The sequence below is a fragment of the Phragmites australis genome, chromosome 3 (assembly GCF_958298935.1).
Source record: "Phragmites australis chromosome 3, lpPhrAust1.1, whole genome shotgun sequence".
NCBI classification, from domain to species: Eukaryota; Viridiplantae; Streptophyta; class Magnoliopsida; order Poales; family Poaceae; genus Phragmites; species Phragmites australis.
In genome coordinates this window covers 15,101,475-15,121,984 of record NC_084923.1, presented here as the reverse complement: position 1 = coordinate 15,121,984, position 20,510 = coordinate 15,101,475, and the positions used below count along the sequence as shown (strand labels likewise).

The window sequence follows — 20,510 nt, the reverse complement described above, 5'->3', positions numbered from 1 at the left end:
TGTCACGCAACAATTAATGTATGCGAGACGGGATAAGGTAATTCTACGCCGACCATGCCGCCTCAGCCAGAGTGGACTGCCCGAGGAAGGAAAACGGCGTGAGTAGCGGTATTAAATGAGGTTTGACTGGCCTAGACGAGTACCTGCCCCGCGGCCAGTAAGAACTAATCGCAGGGAACCCTGTGGAGGCCCTGGTCCTGGTCATGCTTACATCGACTGGTCGTGCGGGGGTCATGGGTCAGAACGAAAGTGGTACTGTCCAAAGCTGACCGTGGCGGGCTATCCCGGTGGAGATCCTATATTCTTTACATCGACAGTAGCCTACAAGCTCCCTCACAGATGTGATTGTTTGAGCTGTTTTCGTCATATTGAGGTCGGGCCTAGTCGTACCACTCGGGCCCTTGGTGGACAAGAGCTTTGCCCATGGAGTGATCGGCAACATGGCCCACCACCGTATCTGGCTTGGGAAACTGCATCCTGAGGGGAGGTTAACCGTGAGAGAGAGAGAGAGAGAGAGAGAGAGAGAGATTGTGGGGGAGAGAAAACTTTGACGGACGTCGATTTCCGAGGCGGCGGGACCGAGCCGATCTTATAAATCGGAAAGCCAAAACCCCGGAAACCCCTTCGCATTCCAAGCTTCACGCCAAAGCCCATCGCCTCCAACCACACCCCCTCTTTCCTGCGAAAACCTTCGTTGAGCTTCCATGGCACCGCACACCGAAAAGGAGTCTAACTTTCCCAGGTCAAAGTGCACTGCTGTGAAGCTGAAGCAAATGTACGACAATCACCTACTTCCACGTCGCCTGTCTTCGGGATATCACCCTGGGGGGATGTCCCTGCTCCCCACCAGGGGGAGATCGTGATCTTCGTCTCATTCTTCCTAGCGGGTCTCATCCCCTCCTTCTCTGATTTTTTCCTCACCGTCATCTCCTTCTATGACATCTGTCACCTCCACCTCAACCCCAACTCCTTCATCATGTTGAGCATCTTCGCTCACATGTGTGAGAACTTCATAGGGATCGAGCCATGCCTTATCTTTTCCAGTTTTTCTACACGGTCCAGTCGTAGCCCGGGCCGGCCACTAGGAGCTACGGCTTTCGTCTCCGTGACGGTGTCGTGAGCTCTTATCTGGAGATGAACCTCAAATCTTCGTGGTCGAGCTGGAGGGACAAATGGTTCTACCTCACGACTGATGACTCCCTGGACAACCTCAGCGTGCCAGAGGCACCGGCACGTCTTGAGGAGAGTTGGGGGAGCTCTCCTAAGCCGACCGCTGAACTGCTGCTCCTTGCCGGTCAGGTCAAGATGCTTGCGGAAGCCGACCTGTCGGGGTCGGACGTCGTCCGTGACTTCATCAAGCGTCGGCTGTGTCCCCTATGGCAGAGAGCTCACTCGGCATATATGTATACCGGAAGTGATGATGACACCCGGGAGAGCTCCGCAGATAACATCACAACCGTCCTTCTGTCATTGTCTGTTGGTCGAGCAGTATCCTATTCCTTTGATCAGATCTTCCTGACAAGGTTATCGACCTGTGGGTCAGGTCGCTGATGGCGGCGGCCTCCAGGAAGGGTGGCACTCAGTGTGTCCCCCTGTGTGAGCTCTCCCTGCCGGAGACGACTCGGATGAGACTGGTATGTTTGGAATTTTTTCAAAATTTTCTGCTCGAGCCTTTTCCTAGGTCATGGTCTCATGGCTCAAAATATTTTCAGCATCTCCTCGAGGTTGATGTCATGCGACCGATAATCGACGAGGTAGAGGAGGCCTTCCAGGAGATTGAACGTAAGGGCCGCCAGCCCTCACTGTCGCCTATCACTGCCCTGGATGCCCACCGACCTGGTCGCGACCCCAACCCGTTAGGTCGGGGAAGTGTCCCGTCTACTCGGGGTCAGGTAGCGATTGCGAGTAGCAGTTCCGCAAGCGATGCCTGTCAGCAGGGGGTCATCCCGCAATGCCCTAACCCGACCCGCCAAGACCCGACGCTCTGCGACCAGACCCAAACAGGCCAAGCCTACCCCGAACTGGCTAGGTTCGACCAGAGACCTTGCAACCAGACCGTTCTGGACCAAGGGTCTGCGCAGAAGAGGCCGACAGAGGACTCGTCCACAGCGGAGGCGTCCAAACGTGCTCGCGGAACCCTGAGCACTAGCGGACCCCTAGTGGGGTTCTCTTCCTCGGTCGGTCAGTCCGGCCATTTTGTGAGGACTAGAGTTGTGCTTAGCTCCCCGCCGTCACGATAAGTTTCTTTTGGGTAAGTATAGATGTTTTGGATTTCCGTTCGTTCCAGATCCAATAACTTTGTTGTTTACTGCAGGCCCATGGTAGCCCCCGCGGCTCCCGTCGCGACCCCTCCGACGGCGCCCCCACAGGACTTCCCAGCGCCACTGCCAGCCCTGGCTTTGCCCTCTGGGGCTTCGACGGTGGTTCCAGTTCCCGTGGCGTCGGTCGAGGAGTCCGTGAAGACCCCCGACCTACTTGCTCTAGTCAGCCGCCTCCCCACTTCTATTCGCAGGCTGGTCAAAGAGAAGGAAGCGGTGGCCAATAGGTGTGCCGAGCTAGAAAAGTAGTTGGCCCAAGAAAGGGAGGCCGGGCGCCTGTTGCAGCAAAGGTGTGGCGAGCTCCAGCAGGAGAAGACCGCGTTTTCCGCTGAACACTTCGCACTTTCCGCTAAGCACTCCCAGTTCAAGGAGGACGAACGCACCACCCTTCGCATTCTCCAGGACGCCTTCAAGGAATTGGTGGATCCCATAGGGACCCTCGGGCTGGGAGCTACCGAGCCGAAGGACAACCGCATCGCCTTGTCCTGGGCCTATGCCATCAGGGTCCTAACGGAAATTTTTTTCTGAGCTCCCAGCCACCCTGGCGATGAGGGGTGCCGAGGACATGACGCGGGCGGTGAGATAGACCGTGGAGTACATTTTTCGGTGCTACCACAGTCGCAACCCCTATTTCAACTTGGACCTTATCCGGGAGGAAGCCGTGGCCGCCGGGCCCGAAGCGGAGGAGAGGCTGCAGTGGGAGTGTCAAGGAGCGGTGGACCATGTGACTTATGTCTTCCGGGTGGAGGCCACCGAGGAGTAAAAAACTTGATTGTAACTTTTGTCTTGTAATATAATCGAATGAAACCTCCTGTTTTTGCTCCTTGATGAGTTTGTGTTGTTGTGGTCGTAGAGTTCCTGAAGTGTTCGAACCATCCATCCGTACCGAGCCCCCACCTACTGAAAGTGCATCTAGGCCCCCTAAGTGGGTTTTGGCTTATTGATAACAAAACGATTAAGGGACTAATGAGTTTATTGAAGCTATGAACATGTTTTAATCTCATTGGTGAAGTTATACGATGTTGACGTCACTCGAAAAGAAAAGAGAAGCAGTTTGTAGTACTCAATAGGATTTAATTTGATTTTATTTTTAAAATTGAGTCTAGGAAAGCCGTATTATCAAGAGGGATGTAATTATTAGTTTTGATGGTGTCTTAATGCTCAAAGTAACCTCTTAGAACCAAAAGTTAAGAGGCACATTCACCCACGGACACCGGGAAATAAGCAAAGTGCTGCGAGTCCGGAGTCTCCGTTGTACTCAGTGTTTTAGGCCGGACTCTCCGAGTGAGACTCCGCCAGAGAGTCTCGGTTCTGATTTAATTTTAATTGTCTGGAGTCTCCGGTGTTCATGGAATACAACGGTGTTTGGTGAATTTTGGCCGGAGTATCCGAGAAAGTCTCCGGCAGAGAGCCTCGGTTAGTATTTATTTTAAAAATGATCGAAGTCTCCGGTGTTCACCGGATACTCCGGTAGTTGGAGTTTTCGACCAGAGTCTCCGAGTGAGACTCTGCCAGAGAGTCTCGGTTAGCATTTATTTTAAATGTCCGGAGTCTCTGGTGTTCATCGGATACTCTGGTACCTGGAGATGCCGGAGAGTCCGGCAAATCTCCAGACCTTTTCTTTGTGGCGACTAAGTGCCACCCGGAGTCTCCGGTGTTCACCGGATACTCTAGGCAGTTCAACAGAATCGTAACGGCTAGTTCTGACACTGTTCTGAGCCCATTTTGTAATTATGGCCGGAGACTCCGGTGTTCACCGGATACTCTGTATTAGGTCAACTAGAACAGTAACGGCTAGTTTTGGGGGACAACTATATATACCTCCACACCTCTTTGCATTTAATGCTTGCTGTTGCTGCTGAGCTACTCTTTGACAAAGCCTCCTAAGAGCATTCAAGAGCTCTCCAAACCTCTCGAGTGCTTAGATTTCTCCAAAATTGAGGGATTGAGTTTGGAAGAGTGATTTGAGTTGTTGAGCCAAAATCCAACCTTTGAGCATTGAGTTTGTCGTCAAGCGTTCACTTGTGATGTTTTCTCTTGGAGCCTCGTGCTCCTAGACGGCAAGACGTCACCCGTAGAGCACCCAAGAATTGTGGAGTGTCACGGGAAGTTTGTAATCACCTTCGATTTGAGTAAGCAACCTAGCTTGATCTTTGTGGTCGCTAGGAGAGGATAGGGTTGAAAAAGATCTGGCTCCTCAACGGAGACGTAGGCACTTCTTAGTGAGGTGGCCAAACTTCGGGATATATTCTTGTCTGCTTATTTTTGTGCAAGCTTTACTAATTGTTGTAGTTTTAGGATTTTTTTTCTCCAAATTCTATTATTAGTGAGTATCTCACTGCGGTGCATATTTTGTTCTTCACTTGACGTGAGCTCTTGATCTTCATCTGGCAAGTCAAAGCCTGTGCAAACAATCTTCCAAATACTTGGATGAAGAGAGATTAAATGTATTTTCATTTTGTGCCTCCAAGCGGCATAATGTGTACCATCGAAGAATGGTGCACGCCCGGAAGGTAAGGAGATATAGTTACTCGAAGAATTTAAACGATCATAATTGAAAGGAACTTCACCTCCCTTTTCTTTACCATTACCATCATCATTCTTCGACGGATCATCTTTTAAACCCCTTAGTCTTCCGGATATCGACATAATGATTTCCTCCAAGCGGTGAAACCTTGTAGGAGATTAGGCTCTGATACCAATTGAAAATGCCTAGAGGGGGTGAATAGGCTTTTTTGAAAATTAAAACTAAATAACGGATTAAAAGATGCTGGATACTCCGGTGAAGGTCGGATACTCCGATCTGTCCGGAGTATCCGGTCTAGTCCAGAGTCTCCAGTCTATACAAGATTTTGAGAATAACTAAGAATTAACGCGAACAACTAGAATCTAAAGGAGATACTAAGTCTACTAGATATCACAAAGCTTAAACAACAATAAATACTAGCAAGATGATCACTAGGACTAATTATATGGAAAATTCTCAAAGCTACACAATTAAGTAAATTGCACAAATGAGGACACAAGGGATTATCCCGGAGTTCGGCCACCTCATAAAGAAGTACCTACATCTCCGTTGAGGAGCTCACAAAGAGCCAGGTCTTTTCCAACCATATCCTCTTCTAGCGACCACAAAGATCAAGCTAGAATTTCTTTACTCAATTTAAAGTTGATTACAAACTTCTCGTGGCATTCCATAAAGATTGGGTGCTCTACGGGCGACGCCTTGCCGTCTAAAAGCACAAGGCTCTAAGAGAAATGATCACAGCGAATGTTTGATGAAGAACTCAATGCTCAAGTGCCTTAATCTCACTCCAAACCCAAACTCACTAAATTTGCGCAAAACTAAGCACTAGAGATGGTTGGAGGGACTTTGAATGCTCTTGGAATGCTCTAGGAGTGTAGAGTTCAGCAGCAACAGCAAGCATTTAAAGCTATGGGGTGTGGAAGTATATATAGCCATCTCTCAAAAACTAGCCGTTACTGTTCTGACACACCTAACCCGGAGTATCCGGTCTCAATTCCAAAACAGCGTTAGAACGGTCACAGAACCGTGTCAGAACTAGCCGTTACGGTTCTGTTATGTTGTCGGAGTCTCCAGTGAACACCGGAGTCTCCGGTCCTGACAGGGCTACCACTCAGACAAAGTCTGGAGACTTGCCAGACCCTCCGGCTGCTCCAGCCGGAGACTCCGGTCCTTTTTAACAAAAGAATAAATATTAACCGGGCCACCCTTGCCGGAGTCTCCCTCGGAGACTCCGGTAAAAAACATTTTCTCCTACCGAAGTATCCGGTGAAAACCAAAGACTCCGGTCTTTTTCAACAAAAATAAATGCCTAACCGAGCGACCTCTAGTGGAGTCTCCCTCGAAGACTCCGCCCTGAAAACTCACCAATCACCGAAAGTATCCGGTGGACACCGGAGACTCCGGGCAAAAAGAAATTCGGACCCGAGCACCTTCTGCCGGAGTCTGTCTCGGAGACTCCGGCCTAAATACTGAGTACCAGAGTATCCGGTGAGCACCGGAGACTCCGGACTCAGTGAACTTCTGTCTAACATCCCGAGGTCCGTGGGTGAGTGTGTCTCTCAACTTATTGGTTCTAAAGGATATTTTGAGCATTGAGACACTAAACAAGCAATCAAATGCAACCCTCTTAATAGAGCGGCTATCCTAAACTCAATTTTAAAAATAGAAAAATTTAAATCCTATTGAGTATTCCTCATTGCTTCTCTTTTCTTTTCGAAGGGCGTCAATCGTCATAAGGCTTCTCAATTTAGACTAAGACTTGTTCATGACTTAGATAAACATATTAGATCCTTAATCATTTTGTCATCAATAAGTCAAAACTCATTTAGGGGGCCTAGATACACTTTCACTTACAACCTGTTTCTTGACCAGTCTGCCGGGAGGAGCTACTCGCGGTGCTGAGGAAACTAGAGCGGGTGGCCCAGGAACGCGTCCTGCAAAGAGAGGACTTCTGCGACCGCCTTCACCGTTGTCGGGAGGATCTGTCAGCGGCGTAGAAAGACCTAGAGCAGCTGAGCAAGGAGAGCGACGAGCGGCGAATGAGATTCTACGACTATCTTAGTCGGGCCTTTACCCCCTTCGACTCCCTGCTCTGGTCCGCCAATATTCAGGTTCGCCCAACACTTAGGAACACCATGACCGGTCATATTGAGTGGTTTCTGACTGCCTCCAAGGAGGCAAGAGGACTCGAGCAAAGGATTCGCGAGGCCATCGGCGACCACCTTTTTGAGGTCGGGGTCTCCGGCACCTGCCTAGCCCTCGCCTACGTCCACGCCCGCTTCCTCGACCTGGACCTCTTGCCAGTAGTCGGTGCTGGTTTTGAAGTCACTCGGATGACCTCGGAGGAGCTCGACGCTTGTGCCGATTCATTTTTGTATGTTGTTCGCTCCTTCCTTTGGACTGTCCAGTTTGACCCACTTAGGGGTATTTTTGGGTCCTAGGAGTATTGTCTAGAGGTCATCTAGGGCTAATCCCGGGTCTTATTCAAGTGGTCGCTCTGTAACGAAGGATACTTGTCTTTGTGTGGATTTTTTCTGTGCTTGAGCAGCGAGTAGCCTTGGAGTGTTCTAATGCCTAGGGAGGATTGTGTTGACCCGCTTGCAAGCTAGGTCTCGGCACTAAGGATGACGTTTAGCCCGACAAGTCTTTCGGTGGCGACCAACGCTCGACCCGAGTTAGGGCTTGTGGCATTGTGATCGTTAATCCTTGGGCACCATCCCCCTAACAACGTGCGAGCGGTTAATTTTGGCTATCCCGGTGGGGGACCCCTATATTCTTTACATCGACAACTCTAATTTATACCGTCTTTTACTGATCCAACGGTTGGTACGTGCAATAAAGAAGAAGGAGATGAATACGTGGCATACACAAGAGGAGGTCTTTCTATAAGACCGGATCTCATAAAATTTCCTTCTGGATTTGCTTGGGGTTTGGTGAACTGAGAAGGGTGGTTCTCTTCCCACACAGGTCAAGGACCACAGGGCGGCAAAGGGAACCTAGAGCCCTCGACGGCCGTTCGTTTGGAACACTTCAAAGTTTAAATCACCTTTTTGTTTGAATGAACTTCACCTTATCGCCCGTGAATAACAACACCGATGTTTATGTCTATTTCAACTTCTTAAGGCAGAAAAGTCCCAAACAGAAAAAAAAACCACCCGTGATTCTTGATTAAACCGTGCGAAATTAATAAATCCTAAATTTATGTAGTTCAACTTAGAAAAAGAAAAGGCAAGAAATTAAGAGTAACTAGGCATAGTTGTATACGTGTCTTGTGAAAGAAACATGAGGCTGCCATGCGCTTAGCTCATTCTAGCGTATTTGGTGGAAGATCTAGTCTAGTTGATCTAAATAAAAACGTCACAAAATCCACAGCCACTGATAGCAAATTGTCTTGACTTGTCTTCCAGTTGACAACAGAAGTCAAAACCCCAAAAGAACGAGAGAATCCAATTCCAAAGTAATCACCGCTTAAGGAATCGTACGGCATTGCTCACCAAATGGCAGAACTATTTGCCATTTACATTTTTGCCACAAGTTTATTCTAGTTTTGTGCATTTGCTACTGAAAAAAAATGCTAGCTGCATACTTGCCACTGGAACAAGCTTTGACCCATCAACTTACCATTGGACTAACACACCTTACAAACATTGTCCATCTAATGTGTATGTGACGGCGCCACTGCGAGCGCCCAATCTACTCCCCTGCTTGAGCCCTACATGCGTCAGGGTAATGCCGGATTAGACACCTGTGGCCGGCTCACCGAGTTGGGCAATCAACTCGTTTTGATGACAGCTGCCAAACTTGAGGAAGAAGAGCCCGTCCTCAGTGTACACTGCACGGGAGTCAAATCGGCCACGCAACAAGCTAGTTATGTAGATGGTTGGGAGCTAAATTAGCAAGGTACATGATCAAAACTCACTAGGCATAGAGATCGTCAGCGTGTGGTCACTGGCGCCTCACTTTTTCTGGTGAACTAGAGGATGATGACTTCTTTTCCTACCCGACTGCTACTGCCCCAGTACTCCCCCTTTCCCACGCCAACACTCTCCTTCCCAAGCCCCCCCGTGATGTATTGATTGAGTGGGAGGACTGACTCAAGCCTTAGGGTGAAGGAACAAAAGGACATTATTGTCTTTGTTCATAACTCCAATATTTCAATTTCGTTTCATCATTTATTTTTGCACACGAGATCTAACATTACTTGACAAGTTTGGAAACTAGTGGCAACGGGCTAGTAGCCTAGTATATGACGAAAAAGACAAGCCTTGAGATCTAATAAAAAGAGAAATAATAGTGAAAAATAGGAGAAGAAACACAAAAAGAAACAAGACACTAAGTACTTAGAGTGGTTGGTTCTTCTATTCTCGTCGATTAACTCTACTTTCTATTCTACATGTCAAATAACAAAGATAGTATAATGGGATTGATCCTTTTAAAATAAATTGACAACACTTGATTTTGATATTGAGCTTCTATTCCTTAAATAGCAAAAGGTGAGCACGGATTCTTGAATCAAAAATATTACTGAAGTGGTCTTAAGACAATAATCCAGTGAGCTACATGTAAAGATTTACTAGTTGTCTCGAGCCGAGGAACAAGAGAACTCATATTTTTATCCTTTCCAGGACATATACACTCGAGGAAAAAAATGTGCCCACAACACAAGCAATTTCTCAAATCAACATAACAAAATTAGGTTGAAAGGGAGAACAAAGAATCTACCTATCACACCGTTATAGGGCAATACCAATAACTTTAAACTTCAGAAATGAGAATTTGTGAAAACAACCTTACAATAATAATGGCAGATCGAGAAAAAAATGACCGATATTCTTAGGCTAATCGGCTAAGGGTATGAATATCTCACTTATTAGTCTAGAAGTACCACATAGACTGTTACATATAATAGATCATTAAAAAATAAAATTTAACTGATATCTTATACACGTTGTAAATATAAGGTGTCCGCTCCTACACGATGGTATGCAGAGTGCAGACAACCTTGAAGCTAACAACCATAGAATACTCACGGATGGACCGTTTCCATGTTTGCAGCGATATTCCCTCCTTCCCTTGCGAAAATTCTGATACGAGCGCACGTGCGACTTGAGAAGTCGCGGCGCGCTCGTCAGTGTTCGAGTCAGTTGTGGTCAGCAACCGGTGAGGGAGGTTCAGGTTAGGATTAGGATTAGGGTTTAGGGTCTCGATGAGTCTAGAGGGAGGTCTGGGGGCAGCGATCGGTGAGGCGAAGGCTGCACATGGGGCGGCTAAGGCTGGACGATGAGGGCGCCATCGGCCAGCGGTGAAGGACTTTCGGTGGGCGGTATCAGCGACGGGGTGAGGATTGGGTCGAGTTAGCGACGGCACGACAGTGAGAGCGACGAGGCTACAGTCGCCCTTGATGGTGGAGGTAAAGATAGAAACAGTGGAGGTGGCGGAGCGACGTTATGGATGAGATGAGGTGGCATAAAAGCATAGAGGTGACGGAGTGTCGCCAGAGACTAGAAAAAAGGGTGGCGCGTGCGTCTAGATGTGCTCACGCGGAGAGCAGGGCGTGCTCACACCTCTATCATTTTTCTGTTGGAAATCGTGCGCGCAAAATAGAACGACCCCTTCCTTCCCTTGCCAGCTAGCCACAGGGCGGCACGCTCGCGGCCCATCCCACCGCGTCTCCTCACCAGCCGCCCCGACACCTCCGCGCCTGTATATAAACCATCCCGTCTCCTGTCGTTGTCCCCGTCTCCCCCCTTCTTCCATTCAGTTCCGTCCGGTCCATCCTCCTCAAAGCCCCAAAACCGCCTTAAACAATTTCAAAACGCGTTCGCGTCGTCGTCTCCGCGTCCACCACCCACCCAACGACGCGGCGGGCCACCGCCAGCGGGGTCGGGGAAGTTCGCGTCGTCGTCTCCGCGTCCGCCACCCACCCAACGACGCTGCGGACTCCGGCAGCAATGGCGCTCGAGCTCGCCGTCCGGGGCTCGGCGGCCCGCAAGGCCGAGCCCCAAACCCTAGCGCCCGCGCCGCTAGTGGGCCCGCCGCCTCCCCCGCCGATCCCGCCGACGCCGGGGATGTATCTCCCGGGGCCGCCGCCGCCGGGGATGCTCCTGCCGCGCCCGATCGTCTACCGGCTCAATCCCGAGGCCGTCAAGCACATGGACGAGTGCCGGAGCCGCTCCCTCATCAAGGTGAGCGCCGGAGCTCAAAGGCCTGCACGCTGTCTTTTATTGTGTGATTTCGTGGCTAATTTTGGGAACCGGTGTTTTACGAGGTTAGTTCATTTCGGGCGCGGGAGTTGTGCCTTCGCTAGAGGATGAGAGGAGGAGGGAGAGGGTCGTACGCGAGCTCGCCAAGGTAATCAGGTTTAGGGTTTTGTACTTAAAGGTTTGAGGTTTCTGCTTGCAATGTCGGCTGGAGTGGATGTTTTGATCTGGTGGTGGTTGTTGCAGATAGTGATGGATTGGGCAAAGAGGGTGGCGTATGAGCAGGGGGAACAGCATTGGATCACATCGGGCACGGTGTTGACCTTTGGCTCCTATGCCTTGGGGGTAAGCTAAGGATGTCAAAATTGCGCACGATTTGTTGGAATTTTTTAATTGCGATGTAACGTCCAGCTGATATAATTGTGTAGTATTGATTTGGAATGATCTTAGTTTCTGTGTTGCATTTACTTATATTTTTGTATGCTGTATTCAGTTCAAACCCTAAAATTGTTGCCAAAATTGATGCCAACAATCTTTAATTGCCCGTACATTTCCGGCAATGTGTCATGGTGATCATCATTTCTGGGTTATTACTGGAAGGAGTATTATGCGTGAATAGAGAGATGATAGATTCTTAGTTGTACTTATTATGTTTTCGTTGTTGTGATCATGTGGCAGATGGAACTGAATCATGGGGTGTCTAGAGGATAGGGGATAAAATGTTTCTGGAAATCTGCTTCTATGGTTAATAGCATGCATGTATATACCATGGAGCTTGTTTAAACTGTGTGCTTCGAAAGCCTTAACAAAAGTTTAATCTGGACAAGTAAGTCAGGGAGTTGAAAAGAGCTGCTAAATAAGAATTTGTATTGTTAACTATATGCAGGTTTTCTAGAATGAGCATCATAATTATGCTTAAAATGGTTTTGTTTTTCATTTCTAAATCATTGTCAACATGCCATATCATTTTTGGTTGCCGTAGGTTTCAAAATCTTTGGTTCTGTTAATCTTTAATTGCATGTAAAGTAGCTGGGCTCGAGAGAATTATAACTTGAGTTTTCCTGTTTGTACTTTATAGTATTGCCCCTGTAGATGTACCTTTGAATTTTGTGGTTTTCTTTTCGCAACAAGTCTTGACTAAGAATTTCAAAATCTTGAAGGCATATGGACCTGAATCTGATATTGATGCACTCTGCGTTGGTCCCTATATTGCATCACTGCAAGTGAGTATCAATTTTGTATTTTGTTTTTGCCGCATCAATTTGAAATTTACTCAGGATGTGTTCATGTGTTAATTTGCAGGATCATTTTTTCGTTGTCCTGCGACAAATGCTTGAAGGGATGCAAGAAGTATCAGAATTACATTCCATTGAAGGTGCTAAGGTTCCATTGATGCGTTTTAAATTCAGTGGAATTTTAGTTGATTTTCCTTACGTCCAACTCCCAGTGATCAATGCCGCAGAAGTAAGCATCGTGGTCTTTTAATTAGTGATTGCTTACTGTCTTATATATATTATATGTGTTGCATTGTCCATTCCATGATTTTTTTTTTTTTGTATTTCAAGTTTTCTCGAAGCAACATCTTTATATCTACCTGTCCTATAACATTGTGTTTTCATTTTGGTCGTGCTGTGCCTTGATATGTTATTGGCTTATTGCTTGCTACAACTTTGGTAGCTTTTAGTGAGGCATATGTAATATTTCTTGAAAGTGGCACCTGATTGTGAAAGTTCAGCAACTTAGTGAGTTGTACATTTATTCCAACAAGGTTTCGGGTCTTGCATGTAAATGAGTTAAAGCAATGTAGCATTTGTGAAGACTGATATCTTTGATGTCCTTACGTATATACTACACTATAACTCCGTCCTCCCTGGTTTGACATGTAATTTTCACTGTTAGTTTAAGTCATTTACCTGTTGATCAGTTTGTAGGAAAGAGATGTTGTGCATGATATTTTGTGCTCGATTTAAGTTCTCACAGGTTGTTCACTGCTGCAGGCCATACATGCATTTGATCCCCGTGTGCTAGAGAAAGTTGATGGGGCAAGCTGGAGATGTCTATCTGGAGTTCTTGTTAATAGACAAATCATTCACTTGGTTCCTAATATGAAGGTCCAACAACAACCACAATAGATTTATTCATGTTCCATTATCCTTCTTCATTTATTTGATCTTACTCTGCACTTTTTCATATTTCAGACCTAATGTTGTTTCCCATTGTTTCACTTTGTTCCTTATCATTCCTTTATATTCCTCAATTTTGTCTCTGCTAAGGTGTTTTGTTTATGCTGAATCGAATATCCTTTTTCGCTAGCGCTGTTGGACGATCCATTGAGTTCTTTAACCTTTATTGCTCCCACTCTTCCCCTTTATTGCCTCTTCCTTTTCTAAGCATTTCCTTTTTATGGAGTGTTGATGCAGAAGTTTCAATATCTCTTGCGGTGCCTTAAACTATGGGCAAGAAAGAGAGGACTTCATTGCCATGTAGGTGGCTTGGCCTTAATTTATCAACAACTTCTTATGGATGTTTGTCTTTTATTTTTTCTACAACTAAGCTACTATTGATTACCTGATGTCATTTTCAGCTACTTGGCTTCTTTGCTGGAATTCATTTGGCGATTCTTGCTGCATATGTTTGTCGAAGACATCCAAATGCTAGTATCAATACTTTGTTCTCTTTGTTCTTCGATATTTTCGTTCACTGGCCCTGGCCTCTTCCAGTGAGTTTGATTGATCTGCCAACTCTTTCTCGGAGTCCTGATGGGTGCTCTCTCATGCCCATAATGCTGCCCTGTATTCCACCAGAATTTTGCTCCTCAAGTATAACAGAAAGTACTTTCAACAAAATCAAAGAAGAACTTCAGCGTGGTCATGCTTTGACCAAGGTATAGCTATTCTTGCTAGGGTTCTATTTAACTAATGTCCCTTTTTCCTCTCTAAAAAGGTTAATTCCCTGTTTATATTTCTACCGTCATACCCTGCTGGAACTCAATATACGAAATTACGAAATACTAGAATGCGTATATTGCAAAGTTGAAGAAGAGTCATGAGTTGTCATATTAGCAAGTGTATTTCAATACCTTGCATTTTTATTTTTATTTTTTACTGTTGTGCTGAATTGCCATATTACTTGTTTTGAAACCAATTGAGATTCCAAATTACGTCCTCTGTATTACTTTGTTTCTTATTTTGAGGTTGGCTCTTTTTAACTGTATAATTTTCCAAATTGAGCTCCCAAGTTATTTTTTTCCTTTTTGTTTGTTCACTTTTTCTTTCTCTTTTAAGTTTAGTTTAAACATTGGACGCCTATGGTTGATCCACAGAAAAACTGAAAGCCCACATATATATATCTTACTATACCATTTCCTGCATGGGTGGAATTTCATGGAGCCAGGGGTGGCCATGGCTCCTCCATGCTCAATAAATTTCTCATTGCTCAACAAAATACTAATCTTCACCATTTGACTACTAACAAAAACATTGATAGATATGTTCCTCTTTGAGCCCCGCTACTGATTTCCAGATACTTGAATTCATGCTCCATAGAAGTTCTCCGAATCCATTGCCATGTTTACCTTTTAGATCTTTACTCGCTGATAGTTCTCCAAATATGCTATACCGTATAGTCTTTGATCGTGCTAACTGTCTTAAAACATTTTCCATTTAACTCGCGTCTATTGTTGGTGGAATCTATTACATATATTAAAGGGTTAAGAACTGGAGCAATTCTAGGGTCAAGTTACTGTAGCTGCTGTTCATGTGGGTCCCATGTATGTGTATGTATATACGGATATGTATATGTGTACGCATACACTACGTATATGTATCGTATGTATATATGTACACATAGTTTATTTTTCAAATTCCAGAAAAAATAGCGAAAGGAATAATAGTTATATTAATAAATCGATTGAAATAATCTAAAATGCATAGGAAAATATCTAAACTCAAAAAATATGAAACAAATTTAGTTATGTTTGTATTACTGTCATCTACATGTTAAAATTATGTGCATGGATGAAAGTACCACTGTTTTACCTATAATTAAATGAATGTGTTAGATATTGATAAATTCATAAATAAATATTGAGATGTCCAAAAATGGTGAATCCAATTTTTTTAGTCTTCTTTTGTCATGCTCTGTGCAACAAAAAATGGGCGCGACGTAGGCGCACCAGTCCGCCTAGTTTAGTTTTAAGGCTTGCATGTGTCCCTGAATTGCAGCTTGATAATATCTCATTTGTTACTTCTACAGGATATCAGAAGTACTGATATTGACTGGAGTTGGCTCTTTGCACCTTTTCCATATGGTGCAAAATATAAATGCTTTCTTCGCATAGTCCTCTCTGCTCCGATGGCTGCAGAATTACGTGACTGGGTTGGATGGGTGAAATCACGATTCCGCAACCTTATTCTCAAGGTTATTTATTGCCACCTGTGTGTGTGTGTGTTTTCTTTCACATTTCTGGCTGGTAGTCTTAATGTTGACCGTGAACTCTCCTAACTGATGTTCTGCAGCTGGAAAGTCTTGGTGTTTACTGTGACCCAGATCCCTCGGAGCAAGTTGATCATACCATCACTGAGCCAAATGTTGTATTCTTCTGGGGTCTCATGTACAGGAGGAGTGTACAAATATGTACAAGTTCTCTAAAAGAAGACTTCATGAAAAGTGTCTTTAATAGCATCTATGGAAAGGAAAAATGTGCCCATTCAGACATAACGATGTCCATTGTTGGGCCTCCCCAGATCACTCAGTTTACTCAGAGAATCTGCCACCATATATGATGGGCTACCAACTAATGAAGCAGGACCACAATGCAGTTGGTTAGGGCTCCAGTGTCATATTGCAGTTGAGCTTCGTTTGTGAATATCCATATGATAACAGTGAGAAGCCTAATTTTCTTGGGTTGTCGAGGTCGTTTTCAACATCAGAAGTTCTGGCTGTCTTTTTAGATATAGGGGCTTGTTCATGCCTCTGGCACAAGGAATATGGAAGTTTTTTTCTGTGGAGTTGGCTGTCAAGAGCTGGATCTTTCTTCAAGATTCAGCGCAAAATAGGTTCACTCAAGCGACTTATTCCTGTTGTGAGGCTTGTGCAGGTACATGTATATTCATGTACACAGCATAGCAATTGGTATACAAGTGACAGATACCATATATAGGTGTATGTAAACTGTAGTTGTAATGTTTGTACCCAGCAGCAAAAAATGTGTAAATTGCTTCCTGTTGTTAGAACTGCTGCTGGGCACAAATGCTGAGGTCGATACGAATGGGTTGTGAATGGAAGCTATCCAATATGAAAGTGTTTTGGATCGGTGTGATCCACTTTTTTTTGTTGTAGGCTGCAAAAAAACTTTTGCCTGTCCTACCTTTCAAGAATTCGTATGTAGTGATCTGACTTTGAGGAAGAAAAATTGTGTACTGATGCATTATATCTGGTCCAAATCGGTGTAATAGCTGCTGATGTTATTTCCTTTCAATGTTTGGCGCTCATTTGGATGGATGCCAAAATTCGGGAAGCCTATTTCTCCTTGGTCATGTTATATGCATTTCTTGCCAATCTTTGGCAAAACTGTGGGCAACTAAATTTTGGTAAGGGAAAGTTTTGGCACAAATCAAACTAAGACCTCTATGCATGGCACGCGTAGCTTGCATTTCTGAGCATGCTCGCACCTTGTTTTCTGCCAAATTGCCATTTCAATTATCTTGTCCTTGTGTCAGAAAGAATCTGAAAAACTACCAGGACAATGTGAGTCGCGCATCAGTTAATCGTGAAGGGTCGCAATCATTAACCAGCATTGATCTTTTCCTTGTTTCTTACTCACTTGAATTGTTTTGCGAGGAGCCACTTTGAACTAAATTTCGATTATCAGTAATCACCGAAATATTTCAATTTGGTATCCGTAAAGCAGCATTTACCATATTAGACTGAAGCAACACAGTAACCTCGTGGGACATAACAAGTTGAGAAGTAACAATTGTCATAGTTTATCAAGTTATCACTTGTCAAACTCTCTGGTTCGACAAGATCGAGGTTAGCTCGATCGGAAAGGTCGCCAGGAGTGCTACAGAGCTTCGCTTGACATAAATGCTCACCTCCGCCTGTGATTTATTCTCAGGTGTGTTCACCCCATCCCGGATAGATTTTGAATACACAAACACGTGAATATTTAGTGGTACTATGTTTTTTCCGCGCATTGAGTGTTTAATGCCCTCTAATCTCCCTAGCATGTATTTGATGTGAGTAGGGTGTGAGGGTTATATACGTCCTGAATATACCTCTAAAAAAAACTCTCTCTATACTCCAAGTACGACTAACATAAAAAAAAATCACAGAGGAGCATATAATGCCGACAACCTGTCCTTGAGACCAAGACACATAGGTCTGCCAAGGAGAATTTACAGTTTGAGAGAAACAGACCGAAGTTAGTGGGCTGCAACTTAACCAATGGGCCTTTTACACGCTACGTTTTTCTAGGATATTCTTGTGTCTTATTTGGTGATAGATTAATGCCCGTGCGTTATAATGGGAGTAGAAAATTCACACGTGATAACATAAATAGAAATAAAAATACAAACCATTTGAGAAAATGGTTGTTTGTCACGTCCAAAACGCTAATCACGTGATTAAGCATTCGTAAACATCATGACATTATGTTTATGCATATTCGTTTGATAACTTAAGTTTAAACATGTTTTAAAAGTACTTGAAGATAGTTAAGAGCCCTTAAGGAAAATCCTAGATGCCTTGGAGATGAAGAAGAATAAAAAAGGGGATATAATCAAGTTTTCTATACAAGACCACCCTCGTGGTCTGATCGGGATTCTTCGTGGTCTGACCGCCATGGGGGAGCCACGTAGGCTTGCCATGTGTGCTTTCTACGATCTGATTGACACTTTGCGCGGTCTGACCGCTAGAGCGCAGAGGCTCAACTTAAGTGAATCAATCACTCTCTCTTGCTCTCTCTTATACTCACTCCCTCACTCACTTCCCCATTCAATCTAAGAGAGAGAAGGTATCGGTGTATTCGGAACCAGGGGTCCCTGAGTCCCGAGACCGGACCGGCCGTCCGCCACATGTCACCATCCCGCGGGGTCCACCCTGCAGGAGAAGAAGAAACTAAGTCCCGGGGGAAGGTGCTCGGGGCCGTAGCCTCTAGGTTCCCGAGCACCCCGGTTCCCCGATGATCCGCAGAGTCCAAATACCGGGAGAGAGTGCTCGGGGCTGCACGTGGCAGCCCCCGAGGACTCGGTTCCCCGAAGGTCTCACCCAAGTGCTCGGGAGAGAGTGCTCGGGGCTGCACGTTGCAGCCCCCGAGGACTCGGTTCCCCGAAGGTCTCATCCAAGTGCTCGGGAGAGAGTGCTCGGGGCTGCACGTGGCAGCCCCCGAGGACTCGGTTTCCCGAAGGTCTCACCCAAGTGCTCGGGAGAGAGTGCTCGGGGCTGCATGTGGCAGCCCCCGAGGACTCAGTTCCCCGAAGATCTCACCCAAGTACTCGGGAGAGAGTGCTCGGGGCTGCACGTGGCAGCCCCCGAGGACTCGGTTCCCCGAAGGTTCGCGCAAGATCGTCCGACGACTCGAAGGGTCCCATTGTCGGGGTATCAGCCAGTCAAGGGCCCAATGCCGCATTTAATAGTCACGCGCGGCCTGACATCCTGACATTCTCAGCTGCCCACGCCCCAGTGTCAGACCCTGCCATGCACTGGCAGGGGGCGTGGGTCCATTAAATGCACGGGTCCCGTCCCGTTTCATCTGGATGCCTCGGGATAACGTTGCCAGGATCGAAGCGCTCCGCCTGCCACCCTGCCCTGGCAGAAGAACAAGACAGGGTGGGCGCACCGGGCACCTCTGAGGCTGCCCGGTGGGCCCCCTTAATGGCGCCGCAGGGCATCCACAGTGGTGGGTGGTCGGATGCGCGCCGCATTTTTCCACCGCCCCTGTCACTTCGCCAAAACGGAATGATGACGCCTTTTCTCCGTGGCACCTCGGCACTCGCATCCCCTCTTTCCCATTCAGGATATGTCGAGGTTGGCGCGCCTATAAAAGGAAAGGATGGAGAACACGTAAAAGGGGGAAAAAAAAAGAAAGAGGACGCAGACGCTCGAACCAGCTCAAGCCAAGCTAGAACACGAGAGTCTCAAGCTCTCTGTAAGTGTCTCTCTCTTGTAACCAGATACATCCTTGAAGAATTCCCTTCAAGGATAGATATAGCACTCACACAGGAGTAGGGTGTTACGCCTCCGCGCGGCCCGAACCTGTCTAAACCCCGGGGCACCCATCTTTCTCGCACTAGGGCGATCATCTCCCACCAGCCACTGCATTTATTTCCGTTCTCGCTTATTTCCCAGACAAGCTTATCCAGGATCATCCCCCCGGCCGAATCTCTAAAAAGGGGTCTCTCGGGATCCCTGCGACAGGAGTTCACCCTCCGACAGAAGGAGAGCTCCACCTCGACGTCCATGATGACCGGAGATCGATGGTGGAAACCTCCTCAGGCTTCTGAAGGACTTCCTCAAGCTCCTCCCCTCTTCTCCCTCGCCAGAGGCACACTCATCCAACCTCAAGCCTGCACACCATCCCAGAGCCCGATCTCCAAATCGGAGCTTCTCCGGAGTGGATTGATCAGCTAGAAAGCTGCCATACACTAAGATGAGACACCTCCTACCGTTTCTATGTTTTTTCCGAGCTTGATTCGACCCTCCATATCGTTTAAACCCAAATTCAACCTAGCCTAGATCCAATCCATGGGTTATTTTGAGTTTAACTCAGTGAATGTTGTCCAAATCACTCTAGAAGCACCCTACTAGTTCTATAGAACATTTTGGTACCTTTCATGATCGAAGGCATCATAGAAGACTTCGCTGACGAATAGGGACGGTCTGACCGCCAGAGGCTAAAACCTTCTGCACGCTGGCAGTTTGACCGCCACTTCAACACTGGTCTGACTGCCAAGGCCCAAGACTCTCTGCACGTTTGCGGTCTGACTGCCACCCCAATGTCAGTGTGACCGCTAGTGGTACACAGCTCTATGCACTTAGGTTACCTTGTTTGAGGTTCAAACATTTTACAACCTGAGTCTTTTGTCGATCTTTTACAAACGTTTTTGAAACACGATGCTCTATTGTTATCTAAGCATGCATAATTTGCATATTTTTCCATCGTCTGTTTGTTTACACAATGCATTCTTGATTCGTTTAGAGAGCATTGCGTCGACGGTCCAAACGAGTGAAGGTGATGCCAATCTACCAGAGTTCTGTGAGTGTTGCACCGGGAGTATCAGACAACCGCCAGAGTAGCAAGACAAGTATCTAAGCATACTCAACCTACTACTTCGAATCTTGTATTATATAACTTGACAAATTAAGCTTTATGTATGCTTGCATGAGTAGTGAGTCCATTGTTAGGTTTAGATGGGTAGAATCTATATTGATGAATTGCATTACCTCTACCTTGAGTTGTTGATT

At 46.2% G+C, this 20,510-nt stretch overlaps 1 pseudogene; it reads left to right on the top strand.

Moving 5' to 3' along the window:
* The first annotated feature begins 10,473 nt into the window (after positions 1-10,473).
* On the top strand, positions 10,474-16,476 carry LOC133912368 (nuclear poly(A) polymerase 3-like; annotated as a pseudogene).
* Positions 16,477-20,510: the final 4,034 nt, after the last annotated feature.